The sequence below is a fragment of the Macrobrachium rosenbergii genome, chromosome 56 (assembly GCF_040412425.1).
Source record: "Macrobrachium rosenbergii isolate ZJJX-2024 chromosome 56, ASM4041242v1, whole genome shotgun sequence".
Taxonomy (NCBI): Eukaryota; Metazoa; Arthropoda; class Malacostraca; order Decapoda; family Palaemonidae; genus Macrobrachium; species Macrobrachium rosenbergii.
Window position 1 is genome coordinate 11718982 of NC_089796.1, and position 20022 is coordinate 11739003.

General features: G+C 36.2%; 2 long non-coding RNA genes across 2 annotated transcripts; one reads left to right on the top strand and one right to left on the bottom strand.

The window, feature by feature from the left end:
- Positions 1–1003: 1003 nt before the first annotated feature.
- On the top strand, positions 1004–7108 carry LOC136836698 (uncharacterized). The gene is made up of 6 exons (XR_010852445.1): positions 1004–1018; positions 2466–2634; positions 2785–2920; positions 4016–4070; positions 5734–5798; positions 6896–7108. It is a non-coding gene; the product is annotated as an uncharacterized lncRNA (long non-coding RNA).
- Positions 7109–14564: 7456 nt separating this feature from the next.
- On the bottom strand, positions 14565–18447 carry LOC136836394 (uncharacterized). The gene is made up of 5 exons (XR_010852387.1): positions 18365–18447; positions 18069–18223; positions 17332–17383; positions 15876–15941; positions 14565–14786 (listed from the first exon to the last, which is right to left on the bottom strand). It is a non-coding gene; the product is annotated as an uncharacterized lncRNA (long non-coding RNA).
- Between the last annotated feature and the right edge of the window lie 1575 nt (positions 18448–20022).

Genomic DNA, 20022 nt, shown 5'->3' on the forward strand with positions numbered 1-20022 from the left:
TGCAGTGTATTCACGCTATCTATCTTTCTCTGTATATATGTGTGTAAGTGTCTATCACACATACACACACACACACACATATATATATATTATATATATACAGTATATATACTCGTATATATATATATATATATATATTATATATATATATATATATATATATATTACAGTATATGTATATATATATATATATATATATATATATATATATATATATATATATATATATATATATATATATATATATATATATATACAGTATATATATGCATATTCAGGAACAAGAACGCCAGTGCTGAATTCCATATCACTATCTTTATTCTTATTAGCAACTTTCGGGTATGTTCTGCCCCCATCATCAGGTTGAGACGTGAAAATTTTTGAAATAATGATCAATCATAATAATATAAAACCTAAACAATTTTAATTTTCATACACAGATATATTAGATATACAAAGGTAATAGCACATAAGAGGCATGAGGTATGACAAGTATCAAATATTTACAGTAACAGAATGCACTAAACGAAAAAAAAAAATAGACATGTTCATCCAAAACAAGCAGTTAGCTAGTTGTAATAGATTGACAGTCGTCACCAATATAAAGAAAAGGAAGATGAAAATAGACAACATCTAAAACACCTGAAAAATTGGAAGTAGGTACGATGATATTTAATGAACAGCTGAATAGGTAGTACATTACCAATTAGTTCTCGTTTCATTCTCCTAATGCAAAGAGATTCTGTAATGAGAAGGTTCAGTTTGTCTATTAGTTTATACAGGATTTTGAAGTCTTGTTGAGAGAAACTGTGGTCTTGCTGCTGGGAGCGCTCTCTAATAGCTGAGTGTGATGGTTTTGCTTGTGGAAACCCTGTTCTGATGCTCCTCCCCACGTGCTCAGAAATTCTGCGTTACCAACAATTGCAGCTACCAATATACCCGGTATTACAGTCGGGACAATCAAACTGATAAATAACACATGAACATAGCCAACAGGCAGTGGTTCCTGCTTGCTTAGGTAAGAGCAAACAAACTATATTTGTGGGTAGGCATTTCTTACTATGTTGCGAAGGTTCTTTCGTATTTCAAAGCTAAGGGTTCCCAAGTATGGAAGTTTTATATATCTACTGTTCCGTTGATATATTAAAATTTGGGACTTGTCGGATGATCTTATTGAGAAAGGATCTAAGAACTTTTTGAAACAAAGTGATTGTAAATGAATTAGAACAAACGTAGTTCTACTGAGTCTCCTGATCAAATCTGATGAAGCTGGAACTGATATTGTATGCTCGGTTGAAAAGTCTTTACGCTACTTATTTTGTAGAGAAGAGGTGAAAAGCCTAAAAATTAAGACCTGGACCAGTATGTGTGGACTTTCTGTGAACTGAAGTAGAAAAAGTGTTGTTTTCTCTAGGAATGGTGGTGTCAAGTGTGGAGTTATTTTCAATTTCACATGTGAATTTCATTTTTGGATGTTGTGCATTTAAATATTCAAGGAATCTGTGGGTATGTTCGACTTCTCTGAAGATTAAAATTGTGTCAGATATCTACATATCTTTGATAGAATAATGGTTCAAATTCCCTAGGGAGTTTATGGTATTGCATAAGTGAACTTGCTTAGGTGATCATCCACATAAACCAGTCCCACATTCCCACTCTTACACACAGGTAATGACAAACAATCTATCACCACCATTTCAAACGGCTCTTCCGTACTCAACCGGGAAACAGGAGGGCTTGCAAATATTCGCTGATATTTACCCTTTTGACATACAAGGATAGTAAACAGATGCTAATGGTGAAATAACGACAATTGCTAATTCCGTGTTTGCACTGTTCTTCAAGTGATGGATAAACTAGCTAATGACTCAGCAATATGGACACAATCGCTTATGCACAAACATGCAACAATGCATTTCTACGACAGCAAATATCCTTTTAGGATGGGTTTGGTTGCTAAAGTATTTCCATATATAATAGTACAAGAATTTGTGGGGTACTTATGTTTATGTAGTGTTATTCATTGGGTGCAATATCTAGGATTTATTTTTTTTCACAAGCAGTTTTTCGCGGTTTCATTGTTACTGTCGTTCGAATAAGCCATTTTGGTTTCACATTTATATTTAGTATTAAATAGACATAATAAAGTTTGCAGGTCACTGCGTGGAAGTGTTTGTTTTTATCAGTATGTTCGCAACCTCGAGTGTTGCTGCACTATTTTAAGTAATGTACGTTGATTTTGGAATTGCATCGTGCCAAGTATAATAGAGCAGCGAGAGCGTTGTTTAGGAAGAGTCAGTTGACGGTGCAGTTGCCAATGTTTATTTTTTATTCTCCAAAAGCACACCTTTTCAAAGTGCCAATAATTTTTTTAATAGGATTATACATTTAGTGGTAGAGCAAATGCGTACCCATGGAGCAACTCTACGATAAATTTTATCAGTAAATGAAATAATTCCTCAAAGAGTAAGTGAATGGGTGACGTCGGTTAGGAGATCGGGTTCGGCCTATATAAAACGCAGATCGAGGAGACCACGACAAGTCTTCGGAGAAGCGTCTGGGCTCTCGGTACCTGGCTGATTTCGACTGACTGCAGAATCTTCTTCTACTCTCCTCTCTTGGTCATCCAAAATGGTAATGGAATAATTTGTTATTTAATTCCATCTCTTAGGCTTGTAGTACAAGACTTATTTTGAAGCCATTGTCGTGCATATACAGTAAACTAACATGACAGTCACAAAGTGGAAGAAAATTAAACGTTCAACCTTGAATTTTCATAAACAGGTTAGCTGTCGCTTTCTGATACTGGCAATGATTGTGTGTTCCGTGGTGTCGTCCACCCAAGTCCAGCATCGCACAGCTCGAATGGCATGCATCAAGTGGTGTGGCGTAAAACCTGGGCAGTGGTGCTGCCAGCAGGGTAAGCATAAATTGCTCGAGTAGGCCGATTGCTTGATCTAAATATAAAAATAACTGAAGCGTGTGGCATCTATCTCAGCCTTTGTTATTTGAAATGAGAAGCGGTTATGTAAACCAAGCAGTGTAAATCGAAAGGAAAAGTGATCATTTTTGCAAGGTTTAATTCGAGTATAGATTTGTGGCTTGCAAATTACCATTGTGACGTAGAACGTCGAGTAAATGAAAGAATAGCCAATTTTAAACAGTGGGCTAAAATGATCTCACTTGTCACGACAGTCTCCATGTGCATTCAATTTCTTGAATCATTTCTTGGCTACTTTATTCAAGTAATATTTATTGTGATGGTCTATTTATCTATATTAATTTGTTATGCTCTGTGCTTTGCTTTCCAATTCCGATTTTTCTTTTTACACGGACATCTGTATTTTAAGGAAGTTCGTTCAGCTAATTTTTTATTTTCTTTTGGAACAGATGAATGCATGGAATATATTATATAAAATTAACAATGCAACTTTAATTATTTATACTAACGTATGTACATACTGTTCTTTTTCAACATATTTTCCATTCCTTATACAAATATTCCATTTTTGGAGTTTTTTTTTTTTAGCAAGTTAATGGCAGTTAGGATTGCCGCTTGTTAAGAAGTACATATGTTGAATAATAGTAGCAGCATTAATTTAAAGATTAAAGACAAATGTATTATGGCCGAAAAAGATTCCGAATACTGTAGTCAGAGGGTTTGTGTCTGTAGCTTTACTGCCCGTCAGAGCACCACAAGTGGTGCACTGTAGGCATCACTTAAGGTTCTTTGCAGTCCCTTCGGCCCATAGATGTAGCCCCTTTCATTCCTTTTATTGCAGTTTCGTTCACAATTTCTTCCTGAAAATTGTTGTATAGTGCAAATGCGAGGTTTTCCTCCTGTTACACCTTTAAAAGCTTTTTACTCTCAATTTCCCTTTCAGCGCTGAATAACCTCATAGGTGCCAGCGCTTGGCCTTTAGCCTAAATTTTATAGTACATCGTATAGATTTACTTGATTTACATTATAGGCAAAGGCTCATGTATTAAAAAGCATTTTTTTATATACTTTTAGCTTGTGACAACTGGTGCGGTACCCCTCCCAATCTCAAGTGCTGTGACAAGTTCACGTAAGTGATCACTCAAGATGTTTGTATATAATTATGTATACACACTTAAACCACACACACACATATATTATATAATATATTTGTATGTATAAATGTATATATGTGATATACTATATCTTCTTCTTCATCTTTTAACGTGCTTTTTTCCCATTTTTGTATGGGTGTAAGCACGATGCCTTCTTTGAAGGACTTTTGATTTGGCTTTGGGGTAGACCGTAGTCTCGATCGGCTGCCCTGCCTGACATCGCTTAGACCCCGGTAGCGTATGTTACATGTATCATACAGACCTAACTCTTCTCCCAGCAGCGAGTTGTTGTTGCGCGGGTAGGCCGAGAGTTCCGAGACGTGTGATGTTTGTTATGTTTTTAGATGTTGGAGTGGGCTTTGTTTTTGTGTGTATTTAATCTGTAACACCCATTTGCTTTTTTTAACAAACCTATCCGTTGATTACATTACATAATCCAGGGTGTCTACACGGATAGCAAAGTGTCCGCCTCTCCTGATCAGTCGGCAAACCTGCCACAGACCTCTGAAGTCGAAGCTGCTGCTGTAACCAACTGGTGCCATGAGGCTCCTTATATGTGATATAATATATATATATATATATATATATATATATATATATATATATATATTATATATTATATATATATATAATATATATTATATATATATATATATATATATATATATATATATATATATATATATGTGTGTGTGTGTGTAAAAAAATCAGTGCTGTTAATCCTACACTTAACATTTCTCTTTCGTCCTATCTTGGGGCCTACACGAGTGTAAGAACTCCAGACTTTGGCATAAAAGATAAGGTATTGAGGGTGAATAAAAGTTTTCCTGAAGAGTGTTAGAATATGTAGACGGAAGAGTGACTGGTTCGGTGTAAAAATGGGTCAGAGACAAGGGTGTGTTATTGTCTCTGTAGTTGCTCAATATCTTTATAGACAGCGATGTGAGAAGTTAGAGAATGGACAAAGTTGTGGAATAAGAAAATGAGTTGTGAATGGAGTGTGGAATGGTTGATGTTTGCATTTAATACATTGCTGATTGAGGATAGTGAAGAGAAACTGCAGCAACTGGTAAATGAGTCTGGAAGTGTTTACAAGAGGAGGAAGTTCATAGTAAATGTGAGCAAGAGAAAGTTTTAAGATTAAATTGAAACCAGGGAGACACGGCAATGAATACTGGTACAGTCTGAGGAATAATGAAAAAATTTAGGTGTAAATATTATGAAAGATAGCTGGATGAGAGAAGAGGCGTTACAAAACAGGTAAAACAAGAAAGGTATTGGGGTGAAATCTGGATGTTAAATGCTAGTGAAAAGAGAAATTTTGAAATTGTTGAGACAAACTGCTTGTGACATAATGCAACATGACAAAAACACAGGAATGACGAGAATTGTTGAGCTATATAGAAGGGTAAACAGATTAGGGTATTCTGAGATGGTCTGGTCTTGTGGAAAGAGTGGTCGATGATAGTCTGGTGAAATGTGGGTATAATCCAGGAGTTTTAGGCGGAAGGAGGAGTGGAAGACCTATAACACACATACAATCTGCGCTGTTCATATGTATGAAAAATGATGAATGTATAGTAACTTTCTGAAGTTATTAAACGTAACAGTAGTTAATCAAGTGTTTTGCCTCTTCAGCATAGGGAAGTGACCCGTTCACAGCGATACGCCCGTAGCAGACTGAATCCTTTTCACCCCCTTCAGTAAGTAATGATTCAAAATTTTTCAAATGTTTCCTAAGCTCTATTGCCGTTTGTGAAACCGAAACTGATTGTTTTTTAAAAGCATGTTATATGTTTGCTTTATAAATTTTTCCAGTATTTGGTATATAATTATTACGCTGTAAAAGAGGTCCGAAGCAGCTTGTATATTATGTGAAGCAGGAACAGAGACTTTCATTTGTTTGATTAACAAGTCATGTCAGTAAAACTTCAGCTTAAACACTAAGTAAGATTAAAATACAGTGCCTTTTATAATGCCGTAACCTTCCTGTATGCAAAGGACTAATCGACGGAAATATGGAGCATTTTTAATCGTAGATATTTTATAAGTGGATATTTTCGTCACGTTACACTGTTCTCGAGAAAGAAGTGACATTTCACATTCTTCACAGAATTATAACTCGGAAAGTCAAGTGTTCAGGACTGTCCATTTTGTTGCTGGAATATCTGCCCTAATCATAAGGCTTGCGTAAAAGCTCATGAGTCTTCTAAGTTTTTCACCTCAAATGAAGACCCAGTCTTCTTGAATGAATATGGAAGGCAATAAATTTCCGGAAAATAGTGAAAAAGATTGATAAATTCACCAATAAATCCTTTATTTCTTCAACAAGCAAATATGTGTTGGTTTGAACCTGAGTAGTACTAGTTTTTGTCAAAAAAGTAGTCAGTTTTGTTCCTTGTAACTCTGCTTTTAAGTGTGACGTGAAGCAGTCTGAAATTCACAAGCATTATTGATATTTTTTATTCACATCTACTTTGGTGGAAGTATATTTCTTGATCTTGAAGTGTTGAAATATTTTCAAAGGATTTTGACCAAAAATTATTCTGACTCATTTTAACCAAATTCGTTGTTTATAAGAACACAGACCCTCAATATGAAAGTAAATAATCAGAATGAACGTCTGTACTTCAGAGGAAATCAGCTAATAAAGCTAAAAGTTTGGTAGTAGAACTGTTTAGGAATATAAAACTGTCCTTAATTTCCTTCAAGACATCATTTAGCACTGGATGCTTTCCTACATAGACCCAAAACTCAATGAAAATGTAATCTGAAAAAATGTGGAACTTTCTCATTTCAGCCAGTGATGTCAACGACGTTTCCTCTGGATGCCGAACAGTGCATGCCTTGTACGTACAAAATAAAGGACACACGGATAGAAACCTGTTGATATGGCTACACTGTCTGCTCGGGAAATTTGGGCAATAAGTGAAACGTCGTCACCAGAAGATCAAATATACTAAATTTAAGATAATTTTATCATGAGAAGGAAAAAAAAAAACTTGCTGTTACATATGGTAGTGTCATTAACCTGTCTGATTCATATCTTCTAAGTAGTATTTCTTCAGTAATTAGATGCATTTACTACAACCTGGTAATATCCATTAAGAAAATCAAAACAGAATGTGGAAGATATGCATGGAAATAAGAGCTACTGAAATTTCTTTACCATCACAAAGACTGAGGTTTGTATACCAGTCAAGATGTATCAGGTAGATTTAAGAGCAATTGCAGATAACCTTATTCATTACCAGAAGAAATCCATGACACGATTTAACGATGGAGTCATCTGATGCAGCTTTCTAGGTTCAAAAATGATATATGAATTCTTATAGAAAGGAATGACATTTGAATGATAATTGTCATTTTATTGGATTCCAAGCAATATCAAGATAAGTTTAAGAGGTTATTGTAGCTCATATCCAAACAAAGACATGTTTGATTGCCATTTTACAAAAAGGCTCTTTCAACTTCTCGGCCAATTCCATTAAATTGGACATACTTTCAAGTCAACGGTAGAATTTGATTTTAAGCGTGTATTTCCACGGTACCTGTGACATCCCTATTTATTTATTTTTTCGAGTAATTCTTACCTCTTGTACCCTTCTGTTCTTCAGCCAGCAGTTGTTCAAAGTCTTGACTGAGTAGTCCACCATTATGTTTATGTTATTATGGATGTTTTTAACAAAAGGAGACATTAATTGTCTTTATAAATGGAAAGATAAATTATTTCTAATTTTATGTTGTCAAATTTATTTTTTATTCTAGTACACAGTTCATATTATTATTAGAAAAAATAAATTTTTGGTTCCATTTTTACACAAGAAGGAACCTATTCTCTTACATTCATGTTTTAGTGCAAATAAAAATTGTGATAAAAGGAGGGAATACATTGATATAAAAGGAATGATCAAGTTGTCTTTATACTTATGATATGTGTAATTGGGTAAGATAGGGCCGTTTACCCTGCATGTGGGGCAAGACGCCAATTTTTTACATTTTAATTCAAAAGTCCATTTTCATAAAGTTAAAGGTATGATAAGTTGATATGTTACACATCGAAGATTGGCCGTAACATCAGCTTTCGATGAAACTCTTTGTCAAAATCCTGCTGCAGAAACTATGAATTCCAGAATGCATTCTTCCTTAAGGGTTGGCTTATTATCCCACCTTTACCCTATATATAAAGTTTTTGTTGTGCTAAAACTCAAATTGAGCAAATAGCAGAGTGATCTGCTTAACTCTCAAGTGGAGCTCTGGATCTGTCTTAGGTGAAATAGTAATTGTTTTTATTGTCGTGCAAGCGTAGGATACAGAAAAGAAAACGTTGTGGTTGGTAAGAGGTGGTTTTGGTTGTGAGTTTGGGAGAGTTAGAGGAAGGCCACAAAGGCGGCTGCCTAGGGCGTCAAATTCCAGAGGGGGCGCCAAATTACAGGTTAAAGAAACAGAGTAAAATAAACATTAAAAAATAAATAAATAAAAATATATGTATAATAAACTTGAACACACCCTTTACACTGAGGCTACTTGACGAGTTTTCACTTCTTTAGCTGAAGAGGTAGGTTCATACCGCTTCTGCATTTGCACTGTTGTCTGGTATGACATTCTAACAAAAGTTCAGAACGTTAATAAACTTCTGCAGTCAGTAAGCATGCACATGGATGTAGCTGTGGACCTACTGAAAAAAGCTGAGGTTTCCCTAGCCAGCTACAGAAATACTGGCTTTGCTGATGGCCAATCCTCTGCAAAAGAAATGTGCGACGAGATGAATATGGTTGCTGCCCTAAAGCAGAAGAGACTCTGAACTACCAAAAGGCACTTTTCATATGAGGCTCCCGATCAGCAGCTCAATGATGCACTGAAGAAAATGGAAGTTTATTTTTCAATGCAGTTGTTCATGTGTGCATTTCATCACTGAGAAAGAGAACAGAAATGATGAGTGAAATTGCCAATAAATTTAGTTTTGCTCACAGACTTCCCTGAACTGCCACCTGATGAGCTTGGGAAGCAAGCTAGAGAACTGACCAGAACCCTGACCTTTGGAGATAGGTCGGACTTAGTTGTGGAAGAACTATTGTGGAAATGCAATCTTTTCCAACTTGGCCCAAATGCAAGATGATAACACTTTGAACTTTTGATTTTTCTGGAGGAGAAAAATCTAAAGGAAGTATACCCCAATATGTGGATAGCATCGAGCATCGCTGTCACCACTCCAGTGACTGTTGCATCTGCTGAGAGAAGCTTCTCCAAACTCAAGCTGATTAAAACTTATTTGGGATCTACAATGTCTCAGGAACGCCTCAATGGACTGGAATTATTAAGGATTAATCTGGAAGTGTCTAAACAAATTTCATTTGATAAAATCGTTGATACCTTAGCTGCTAGGAAGACCAGACGTGTGAAGTTTTAAAGAATATTGGAGATGTTAGTGCTATTTATTGTTTAAGATTGCCTTGTTTGCACATTGTGTTCATTGTTTTAAAGAGTTTTGTTACTAAATACTATAGCCGAACAGTAAAGTACAAAATTTCCTTGCTCTGAAACTTTTATATTTGATTTTTACTGTTGACTGAACTGTTTTACATTGCTTTTTGGGTTTTGCACTTTTTTCCAGAACATTCGCACTACACCTTGAGGTGTTACTTATTATATTACCATTAATATAATTATAAAAATAGTTTGCGCTTCTTCTAAAGGTTGTTGTGTTACAGTGTTGCACTTAAAATAAATAAATGTGGACATGCTGTGTTTTTTTGGGGGGAAGTTAAGTATACCTTAGTTTTACCAGACCACTGAGCTGATTAACAAAGCTAGCCCACTTATTTTACGTGGCTAAGAACCAATTGGTTACTTAACAGCAGGACCTACTTATTGTGGAATCCGAGCGAAATGAATTTCTATCACCAGAAATAAATTCCTCTGCTCTTCATCTCAGCCAGCCGAGGATTTGAACTCCGGCCCTAAGTGTTTCAGTCGAGCTGATCCATTTGCACCAAATGACCTAGCGCCAGCCCTGTAAGCATGAATTTGTGATTGTGAGTGATGAACAAATGCCTTTTGTTTTTTGATTGATGTGGACTTTTTTAGGAGTGATACTGCAGCTGACATAGAGAGTGAAGTGTTGTAAAAAGATGGGAGAGTGATCTCACACATGGAGAATGAGCGAGTGTGTACAGTGCATTTCGTGAGGATGACGGATATGACGATGGTGAGATGAATTTGAGGATATCGAGGAGATGCAAACGGTTTGCAATTCAGTCTAAAGTACAGTTAATACCATATGCTGCTGCTGATAGGGTAGGGTAACTCACACTGATGCTGCCTGACTGCCTGAGTGATGAGGGAGCTTTCCAAGATGGCGCCTTGCACAGTAAACCAGTGGTCAACTATCTTATGGCGTGTACTCTTATGCATCAGCCCACCCAGTCCCACTGCCAGAGGTATGGTTGTAAGTATGAGTGGCTGTATGTCGAGCAGGTTGTAAGTCGGATGGTACTTGTATTTTGCATTTCTCAACAAACTTACATTGCACGAACACAAAACCCTCTCCTACACTCATCACTTTCACACTCTCAACCACTGAGGGTTCACCAAACAAACCCTCTTTATATTCCATTTACCTGGCTCTGTGGTCCATTCATTCCACTTTCTCCCTAACTCTGACTTACCTTTCTACATACTCCAGCAACATGGCCTACAGTCTCACATGTGGTACATCTAGCCCTCGCCATCTCACACATCAGGGCAAAATGACCATTCCTACCACAATTTCCACACACTCCCACACCTCCTTGCAACTCACAATCTCTTGCCACATGTCCCAATTTCCTACACTTGTAACATCTGACTGGCTCCACCTCTGTCCATTCCCTCACATGATGTCCTACTTTACCGCATGCAAAACAGGCTCCTAATACCCACCTATATTCTTTCTTCATATGCCCTTCTCTTCCACACCTATTGCATTATTTCCTGTACCTTCCTTCTCATACCACTGGCCACATTCATTCTACTGTTCTTACTATTCCTATCTCTGCTCATACTTCGGCCATACCTCACAGTCCTACTTCTGTCCTGCCTAATCTTACTACTGCTTTGGTTTATACCCCTTGAATTCCACCACTTATACTCAATCCATTCTTACTCAACCCTCTTTCAAATTCATTCAGTGTTCAAAGAACAGCCTACCACTACATCTCAGTACGACGCATGTTCAGTCTTACTCAGAAATCCATGAGCTCTCTACACATACGCTCACCTTTCATTCCACCTGTCTTCCACCTCTTGAAATTCAAAAAACTCCACTAACTCCTGCATCTCATTCCACTTCAGTCGCTCATTCTTCCGTCTCATCTTTTCCTTCTGCTTAGCATTAAAAAACTCTGCTACATGATCAAGAATGGTAGCCAGAAACTTCATCAACATTTAATTGTTTATGTCTTCATACTTTTTCCTAGCTAATGTCTCAAGCCGATGAGCATACTATGACACATTCTCATTCTTTCCCCATCTGTACATCCTCAAACTCATTCTTCCTCTCATACCTTAATCCCTCTTTCACTCTTCTCACCTGATCAGTCATCCTCTCTTTCACACCTTAACCTTCTAGAAACTCACACATTCTTTGCACCCAATGATGCTTACTATCTCCACATTTCTCCAAGCAGTATTATTTCATATCCCTTGAAAAAAATCACTGATGTCCCCCTGACTTGAAATGAATTATCTCCTAGTCTTAGGTACTTCCCTGAGCACTATCCTTCTGTGTACCTCTTTTACTCCATCATCACTCAAACTTTCTATCTCTCTATCCGTTTCTTCGCTCACTTCTGATTTACAGCCGTCCTCTCTTGACAAGGTATACAGTGAGTCCCTACTCTCATTTAATTTATATACTATCTCTGTCCTTTTCTTGGTCTTGCTTTGCTTTACTCTTTTCCTATCATTCTCTTTCCTACTTTAACGTCCTCATCCCTTCCTACAATCGTTCCCCTATCTTCATCCTCCTTCAGGTCTGCAGTCGATTCTGTCCTATTCCTGCTGCTGCTTGCACTTCCCCACTCTTACTAATTCCACCTTTCTATCTTCTCCATCTTCCTCTCTGATGCCTTCGCCTGTTCCCTTTATTTCCTACATTATTTTCTAAAAGTTTTCATTTGCCTGCCTTAACTGTTCATTTTCTGCTTCTGCCTTCCTTAAGGGCTACCTTAGCTGCTCCACCTCTTTCTGCAATCCCTTTCTTGACCTTACCTCACCTTACAACAAATTCCAAAAAATTTCCTTTTTATGTACACTGCTTTCACTACTCCCTTCACAATATACTTTACCAAAAGTTTTAGGCAGTCCCCGGTTATCGGTGGTTATCGGTCTTATGGGCTCGGTTATCGGCATTTTCGCCAAAATAATATCGGGCCGATATTTATTGGCGCCGATATATACCTAAGAGAACCGTGCCAATAACCGAAAATCGCCAATTTTCGGTTATCATCAATATCAGAAAAGAAACCCAGCTGATAACCGGGGACTAATACTACCATCCTCCCTCTTAAAACTGCTGAGCCCCACTCCTCTCAATACACTGGCCCCAAGTTGGGCAATAATCTGTTGTAGTTTCTATTCTCTTAGGAACCAGTGCTGAATGTACAGTGAGAGAGCAGTGGTACAGTTAAGCAATTTTTAGGGGGGAGCAAATCACACAATCTTCATTTAACCTAATTTTGTTTACAAAGTGTTTCACTTATACACAATCTACAAATTACACAAGCTACCTCTTCAGTCCTGTAGACAATAATTTTCTGGATCAATCCTAACTAACCACAACCTAACCTAACCTCACTCCAGACGACATACACATACAGTACATTGAAATTGACCATTATCAATGCCCATAAACACTTTTTCTTTTCTGTATCCTTCGCATACACAATACAGTAAATACAATTACTATTTCACCCACGACAAATCTAAAGCTCCACTTCAGAGTCCATCAAATCACTAGACTAATTGCTCTATTTTAGTACAACAAGAACTTTATACAGGCAGTCCCTGGGTTACGGCATTCAGATTTTTACGGTGCTTGGATCACGGTGCCATTGACCTGATTTTTTGGCACTGTAAGCTGTTTTACGGTGCTGTAAACGGTTTTACGGAGCCGTAATACAGTTTTACAGTACTTACAGTGGCCTAAGCACCATTTATTCCCATATCATTATGATGTTCCAGTTTCCAGCGTTTTTGGGTCATGGTGCGCCACTGTGAATGGAACACCCACCATAAAGTGGGGACTGCCTGTATATAGAGTAAAGGTGGGGTGAAAAGGTCCCCTTAAGGAAGGATGCATTCTGGGAGCCATAGTTTCTGCAGCAGGATTTTGACAAAGAGTTTCATCAAAAGCTGATATTACGGCCAATCTTCGATGTGTACCACATCAACTTATCATACCTTTATGAAAATAGACTTTTGAGGGTAAAACGCCCCATGGGTAGGCCTTTTACCTCACTACACACATCACTAGAAAAATCATATATATACATGAAGGTAACTTGATAACTTCTTTTATCTGAATGTATTCCCTCCTTTTATCACATTTTTATTTGCACTAAAACATGAATATAAGAGAATAGGTTCCCTCTTGGGTAAAAATGGAATCAAACATTTCTTTTTTCTTATATTACTATGAACCGTGTATTAGAATAAAAAAATACATGTGATAACAGAAAAATTAGAAATAATTTATTTTTCCATTTATAAAGACAATAAATGTCTTATTCTATTACAATCACCCATAATAACACTAATGGTTCACTACTCAATCAAGAATTTGAACTGATGGCTGAAGATTTTTGTTCTTCAGCCAGCAGTTGTTCAAAGTCTACAAGAGAGGTAAGAATTACTCGAAAGAATAAATAAATAGGGATGTCACTGGTACCGTGGAAATACACGTGCTTTAAATCAAATTCGAATCTTGACTTGAAAGTTTGTCCAGTTTTGATGGAATTGGCCGAGCAATTGAAAGAGCCTTTTTGTAAAATGGCAATCAAGCATGTCCTTGTTCGGAGATGAGCTACAATAACCTCTTAAACTTGATATTGCTTGGAATCCAGTAACTTGACAGTTATCATTCAAATGTCTTTCCTTTTATAAGAATTCATATATATAATTTTTAATTCCAGAAAGCTCTATCAGATGACTCCATCGTTAAATCGTGTCATGGATTTCTTCTGGTAATGAATAAGATTATCTGCAATTGCTCTTACATCTACCCGATACATCTTGACTGGTATACAAACCTCTTTTGCAACAGAATCTTTGTGATGGTAAAGAAATTTCTGTAGCTCTTACTTCCAAGCATGTCTTCCACATTCTCCTTTGATTTTCTTAATGGAGTTTATCAGCTTGTAGTAAATGCATCTTATTATTAAAGAAATGCCACTTAGAAGGTATGAATCAGACAGGTTAATGACACTACCTTATGTAACAGCAAGTTCTTTTTTTTTTTCCTTCTCATGGTAAAATTATCTTATATTTAATACAACTGATCTTCTGGTGACGACGTTTCGCTTATTGCTCAAATTTCCCGAGCAGACGGTGAAGCCATATCAGCAGATTTGCTATCCTTGTGTCCTTTATTGTATACGCGTATAACTCACGTAGTGTTTGGCAGCCAGAGGAAACGTCGTTGACATCACGTGCTGAAATCACCAAGTTTCACATTCTTGCGGATTACATTTACATTGAGTTTGGTCCCATGTAGGAAAGCATCCAGTACCTAAATGAAATCTTGAAGGAAATTGAAGACATTTTTGTCTCTAAATAGTTCTAAATACTAACCTTGTTTTAGTAAATGATGCCATCTGAGATACAGACATTCATTGTGACTAATTACAGTATATACTTTCATACTGAGGGCCTATGTTCTCATAAACAATGAATTTTATGAAAATTAGTTAGAAATTATTCTTGGTCAAAATCCTTTGAAAATAGTTTAACACATCAAGATCAATGCAATGTACTTCAACTAAGTCAGAAGTGAACAAATAAATGACAATAACGTTTGTCAGTTTCTGAATTCATCACATCACACTTAAACGCAGTTTTATAATGAGTGCATTTTGATTCATATAACTACTTTTCTGACAAAAACTTCTGTTCACTGCTTCATGTCAACATTTATTGGTTTTATGAAGAAATAAAGAATGTATTGATCAATTTATCAACATTTTTCACTCTGTTTTTTGGAAATGTATTGTCTTACAAACCCACACATGAAGACTTGTCTTCAACTGAGGTTAAAATCCTCGATCATAAGCCTTATGACTGAGGCAGTTGTTCCCGCAAAAAAATGGACCGTTCTAAACAATGACTATCCGAGTTATACCTCTGAAGAATTAGAAACATTACTTCTTTTCCAAGACCCATCCATCATGCCAAAAATATCCACTTATAAAATATCTGAAGACAAAAATGTTCCATATTTTTGTCGATTAGTCTTGTGAAAATAAGAGAGTTACTGTAATAGGTGGTGTATCTTGGTTTTCCTTGTTGTTTGACTTGAAATTCAATTGAAATGCTTGTTGGGGGAATAACTGAAGGCTACTGTTCCTACTTTACAAAATACACAAGCTTTAGCTGAAGTGGAATGCTTTTACAACTTAATAAATATATACCAAATTACTGGAAAATGTGATAACCACATCATATATTTTTCAAAATTAATGAGCTTTGGTGTCTACAAGCAGTAGTGGATCATCGCAGATATTTTTAAAATCTTGTATACTTACTGAAGGAGGTCAAAAATGCTTCAGCCTGCTACGGGCGTATGGCTGTCAATGGGTTACTTCCCTATGCTGAAAAGGCAAAACACTGATTAGCTACTGTTAAGTGAAGTAGCTTCTTACAGGCACTATACATTTATTACATACATACACAAACACACACACAATATATATAAAAATATATATATCTTCTTCTTCTTTTAAGGTGCTTTTTTCCCATTTTTGTATTGGGTAAGCACGATGCCTTCTTTTGAAGGACTTTTGATTTGGCTTTGGGGTAGACCTGTAGTCTCGATCGGCTGCCCTGCCTGATATCGCTTAGACCCGGTAGCGTATGTTTCATGTATCATACCCGACCAACGCCCCTTCTTCCCAGAAGTTGTTGCGCGGGTAGGGCGAGTTGAGACGCGGTGAGATGTTTGTTATGTTATAATATATATATATATAGCACTATACATTTATTACATACACACACAATATATATATATATATATATATATATATATACATACACATATATATGTATGTACACACATATATGTATGTATATATATATATACTGTATATATATATATATATATATATATATATATATATATATATATATATACACATTTATTACATACATACACACACAATATATATATATATATACATATATATATACACATATATATGTATGTACACACACATATACTGTATATATATATATATATATATATATATATATATATATATATATATATATATATATATATATATATACACACATATATATGTATGTACACACACATACATATACTGTATATATATATATATATATATATATATATATATATATATATATATATATATATTGAAACGCTGAGAAATGTTGAGATACGTACAAGGGTAAAAGGGTTAGCATGGGTGAAGGGACAGATAAGTGTATTTTAAGACGGTTCAGTCATGTGGAAAGAATAATTAACGATAGGTTGGCGAAAGGTGCGTATAATCCAGAAGTGTTATGAGGAAGGAGTGGAAGAACTAGAGAAGAAGCTGAATAGTATGCAAGTGAGCGAGTGTGTATTCAGACACCACCCTACTTATGAAAGAGTTACGTTCCGGACGGATGTACGTTTATTGAATTGTAAGCTGGTCACTGTATTCTTCACGTCTATTTAAGTACAGTATGATATGAAGTCAATACAGTACTGTACGTTTTTTCATCCTTAAACACAATTTATGTACAGACAGGGCTGTATTTTATACAATAGGCGCGCAGAACAAAATCTGAACTTACTTGTGGCAAAGGGAAGCACTCTGAGCACAATTTTTATCTGAACTTACTTGTGGCAAAGGAGAGCACTCTGAACACAATTTTAATTTGCAATCCCGTTTGTTTGTATCTCTGAATGTTTGTAAGCTGAATGTAGGGTGGTGTCTGTACATGTACATACAAAGATCTTGAGTGATCACTTACGTGGCGTCACAGCAATGGAGATTGGGGGGGATACCACACCAACGGTCACAAACTGAAAGTAAAAAGTACTATTTTAATTCATTAGCCTTTGTATATTACGTAAAGCAAGTAACGCTATAGAAGCAAACCCACTGACTACGGAGTTCGGAATCTCTTACGACCTAACAGTACAGAAAAATCGATTTGTTTTAATCCTTAAGTTAATTTTACTGTTATTAGCCAACATAAGTACTTATTCATAAACGGCGATCCAAAATGCCATTAATCTGCTAAAAGAGCTTCCAAAAATGGAAGAGTAATATGTATATATTTACATACATAAATCTACGCCAGTAAGTATAGACAACCTACTGCATCCTGCGTATGTTCTCAAAGAAAATTAAAAACTAGCAACGCCAACTTCTTTAAAAAACAAATGTAAATCGGCAATGGATAGCATAGTACAAGTAAAGTAAATACAACAAACCATCAAAATCGATATATACTTAAACACAGCAGCCAAGATATGATTCAAGAAAATGAATGTACATGAAGTCAGTGGTGAGAAATGAGGTAATCTTAACCTATTGTTCATGATTCGTTAAAACTTTTTTTTTCTTTCTACATCACAATGCAAATCTGGAAGCCACGAATCTATAATTGATTTACAACTCGCAAAGACTGTATCACCATTTTTACTGCCTTTTGAAAAACAACGATAATTTAGATGTCAGAATCTACGGTCGAATTATACTTACGATTCTTCGGATCACAGCACTGGAGATTAGGCGGTTCGCCACACCAGTTGTCGCATATCTCCGATGATGTCTGTCGGGCTGTGCGGTGATGGACTTGGGTGGAAGACATCACGGAACACACAATCATTGCCAATATTCAAAAGTCGACAGCTAACCTGTTTACGAAAATTCAAAGTTAAACTTTCCATTTACTTCATCTGTGCGACTGCCATGTTAACTTATCTGCACGATAATGGTCAAACAAGTCTTGTACTAGAACCTATGAGATGGAATTAAATTCTAAATTAATCCGTTACCATTTTGGATGTTCCAAGCGAAAAGGAGCGTAGAAGCAGACTCTGCAATCAGTCGGAATCAACGACCAACAGAGATTCAAGTGAGGTTTCTAAAACAAAGATTTTATTGCTTGCGCTGAGTCTACTCGATCTACAGACGTTTATGAAAATGATCAAGAACAAACTGAGGCCGAACCAAAGAATTGTCATGCTCTCGATCTCATAACCTATTTCACCCACAAGCGCGGTGACCGTTCACTAACTTACTGATTGAGGAACCATTTAATTTACAGATAAAATTTATCATATATATCAAATGATTATAGAACTGCTTCACTTAAAGGATTAAAAAACGCATGTGAATTAGAAGTGAAGAAAAATTTGCTACACCAGTAAATGCGTAATCCTATTCAGAAGAACCATTTATTGGCAATTTGACTGTTTCATAAAAAACGTGCATTTGTGAGCATCTGGATAATAAAAAATAAACATTGGCAACTTGACCTATCAGAGCTGACTCCTCCCATACCTTTCTCTCGCTATTCCTTTAGCTTTGTCCAATGCAATTCCAAAATCAACGTAAATTACCTAAAATGGTCCACAAACACTCAGGGGTTACGAATATACTGATAAAAAAAAAAGTTCCACAGTAACTAGGAAACATCCTACTGTCTACATGATATTCAATATACGTAAATAAATATAGGACCAAACGGCTTATTCGAACGGCAGCAGTAATAAAAACTTGAAAAACGTGAAAAAAATATGTGCCAGACACTGTATCTACTGAATAACAACATCGCCGATACATGATGCAGTCTACAGGTACTCTAGCAACCACACCCAAAATAAAGGATATTGTAATCATAGAAATGCATTGGTCTATGTTTGTGCATAAGCTGTTGTGTCCATGTTTCTGAGTCAATAGCTAGTTCCCATCACTTGAAGAACAGTGCAAACACAGAATTAGCAACTGTCGTTATTTCACTATTAGCATATATCTACTATCTTTGTATTTACCATAGCTTCAAAACACTTCAGCCGAATTAAACAAGCTGATTAATAAAAAAAACTGGAGTCTTAATTACCAGTAAATAAACAAAACAAAAAAACTACACATATCGGCTGTTTATCAAATAAAATAAAGGCAGTTCGTTGCACACGAAAATTAACTTTATATAAAAACAGTTACATAATACACCAGCACTAGCTGCGTACTTCCTTGTTATTGTTAAAAACCAGTCGAATTTCTCTGGACCTGGTTCCGAGCAAACCTGTTGCCAGGTTCCGACATCCTTGTATTTTGCCGGAGGCTACATTCAAGGAAAACGCAGACGATCCAAGCAACGCAAAAAAAATTGCAGTCTATTCGTGGCTTGCCCATATAGTCTTCCGAGGCATTAAAAGAAGTGGAATTTTAGAACGTAAGCACAGATCAAGTTTGGGGAAATGTTGTCAGCCTCATGTCAAATGTTTTTTACGTCCCTGAATCAACCAAGCACCCGTGATAGACGCGCGCGCGCGCGCGCACACACACACACACGCGCACACACACACACACACACACACACACACATATATATATATATATATATATATATACACATGTATATGTATATATATAATATAAATTCTAAATACTACTAGTAGGCCACAAATATCGTGTAATGTCCGGTTCA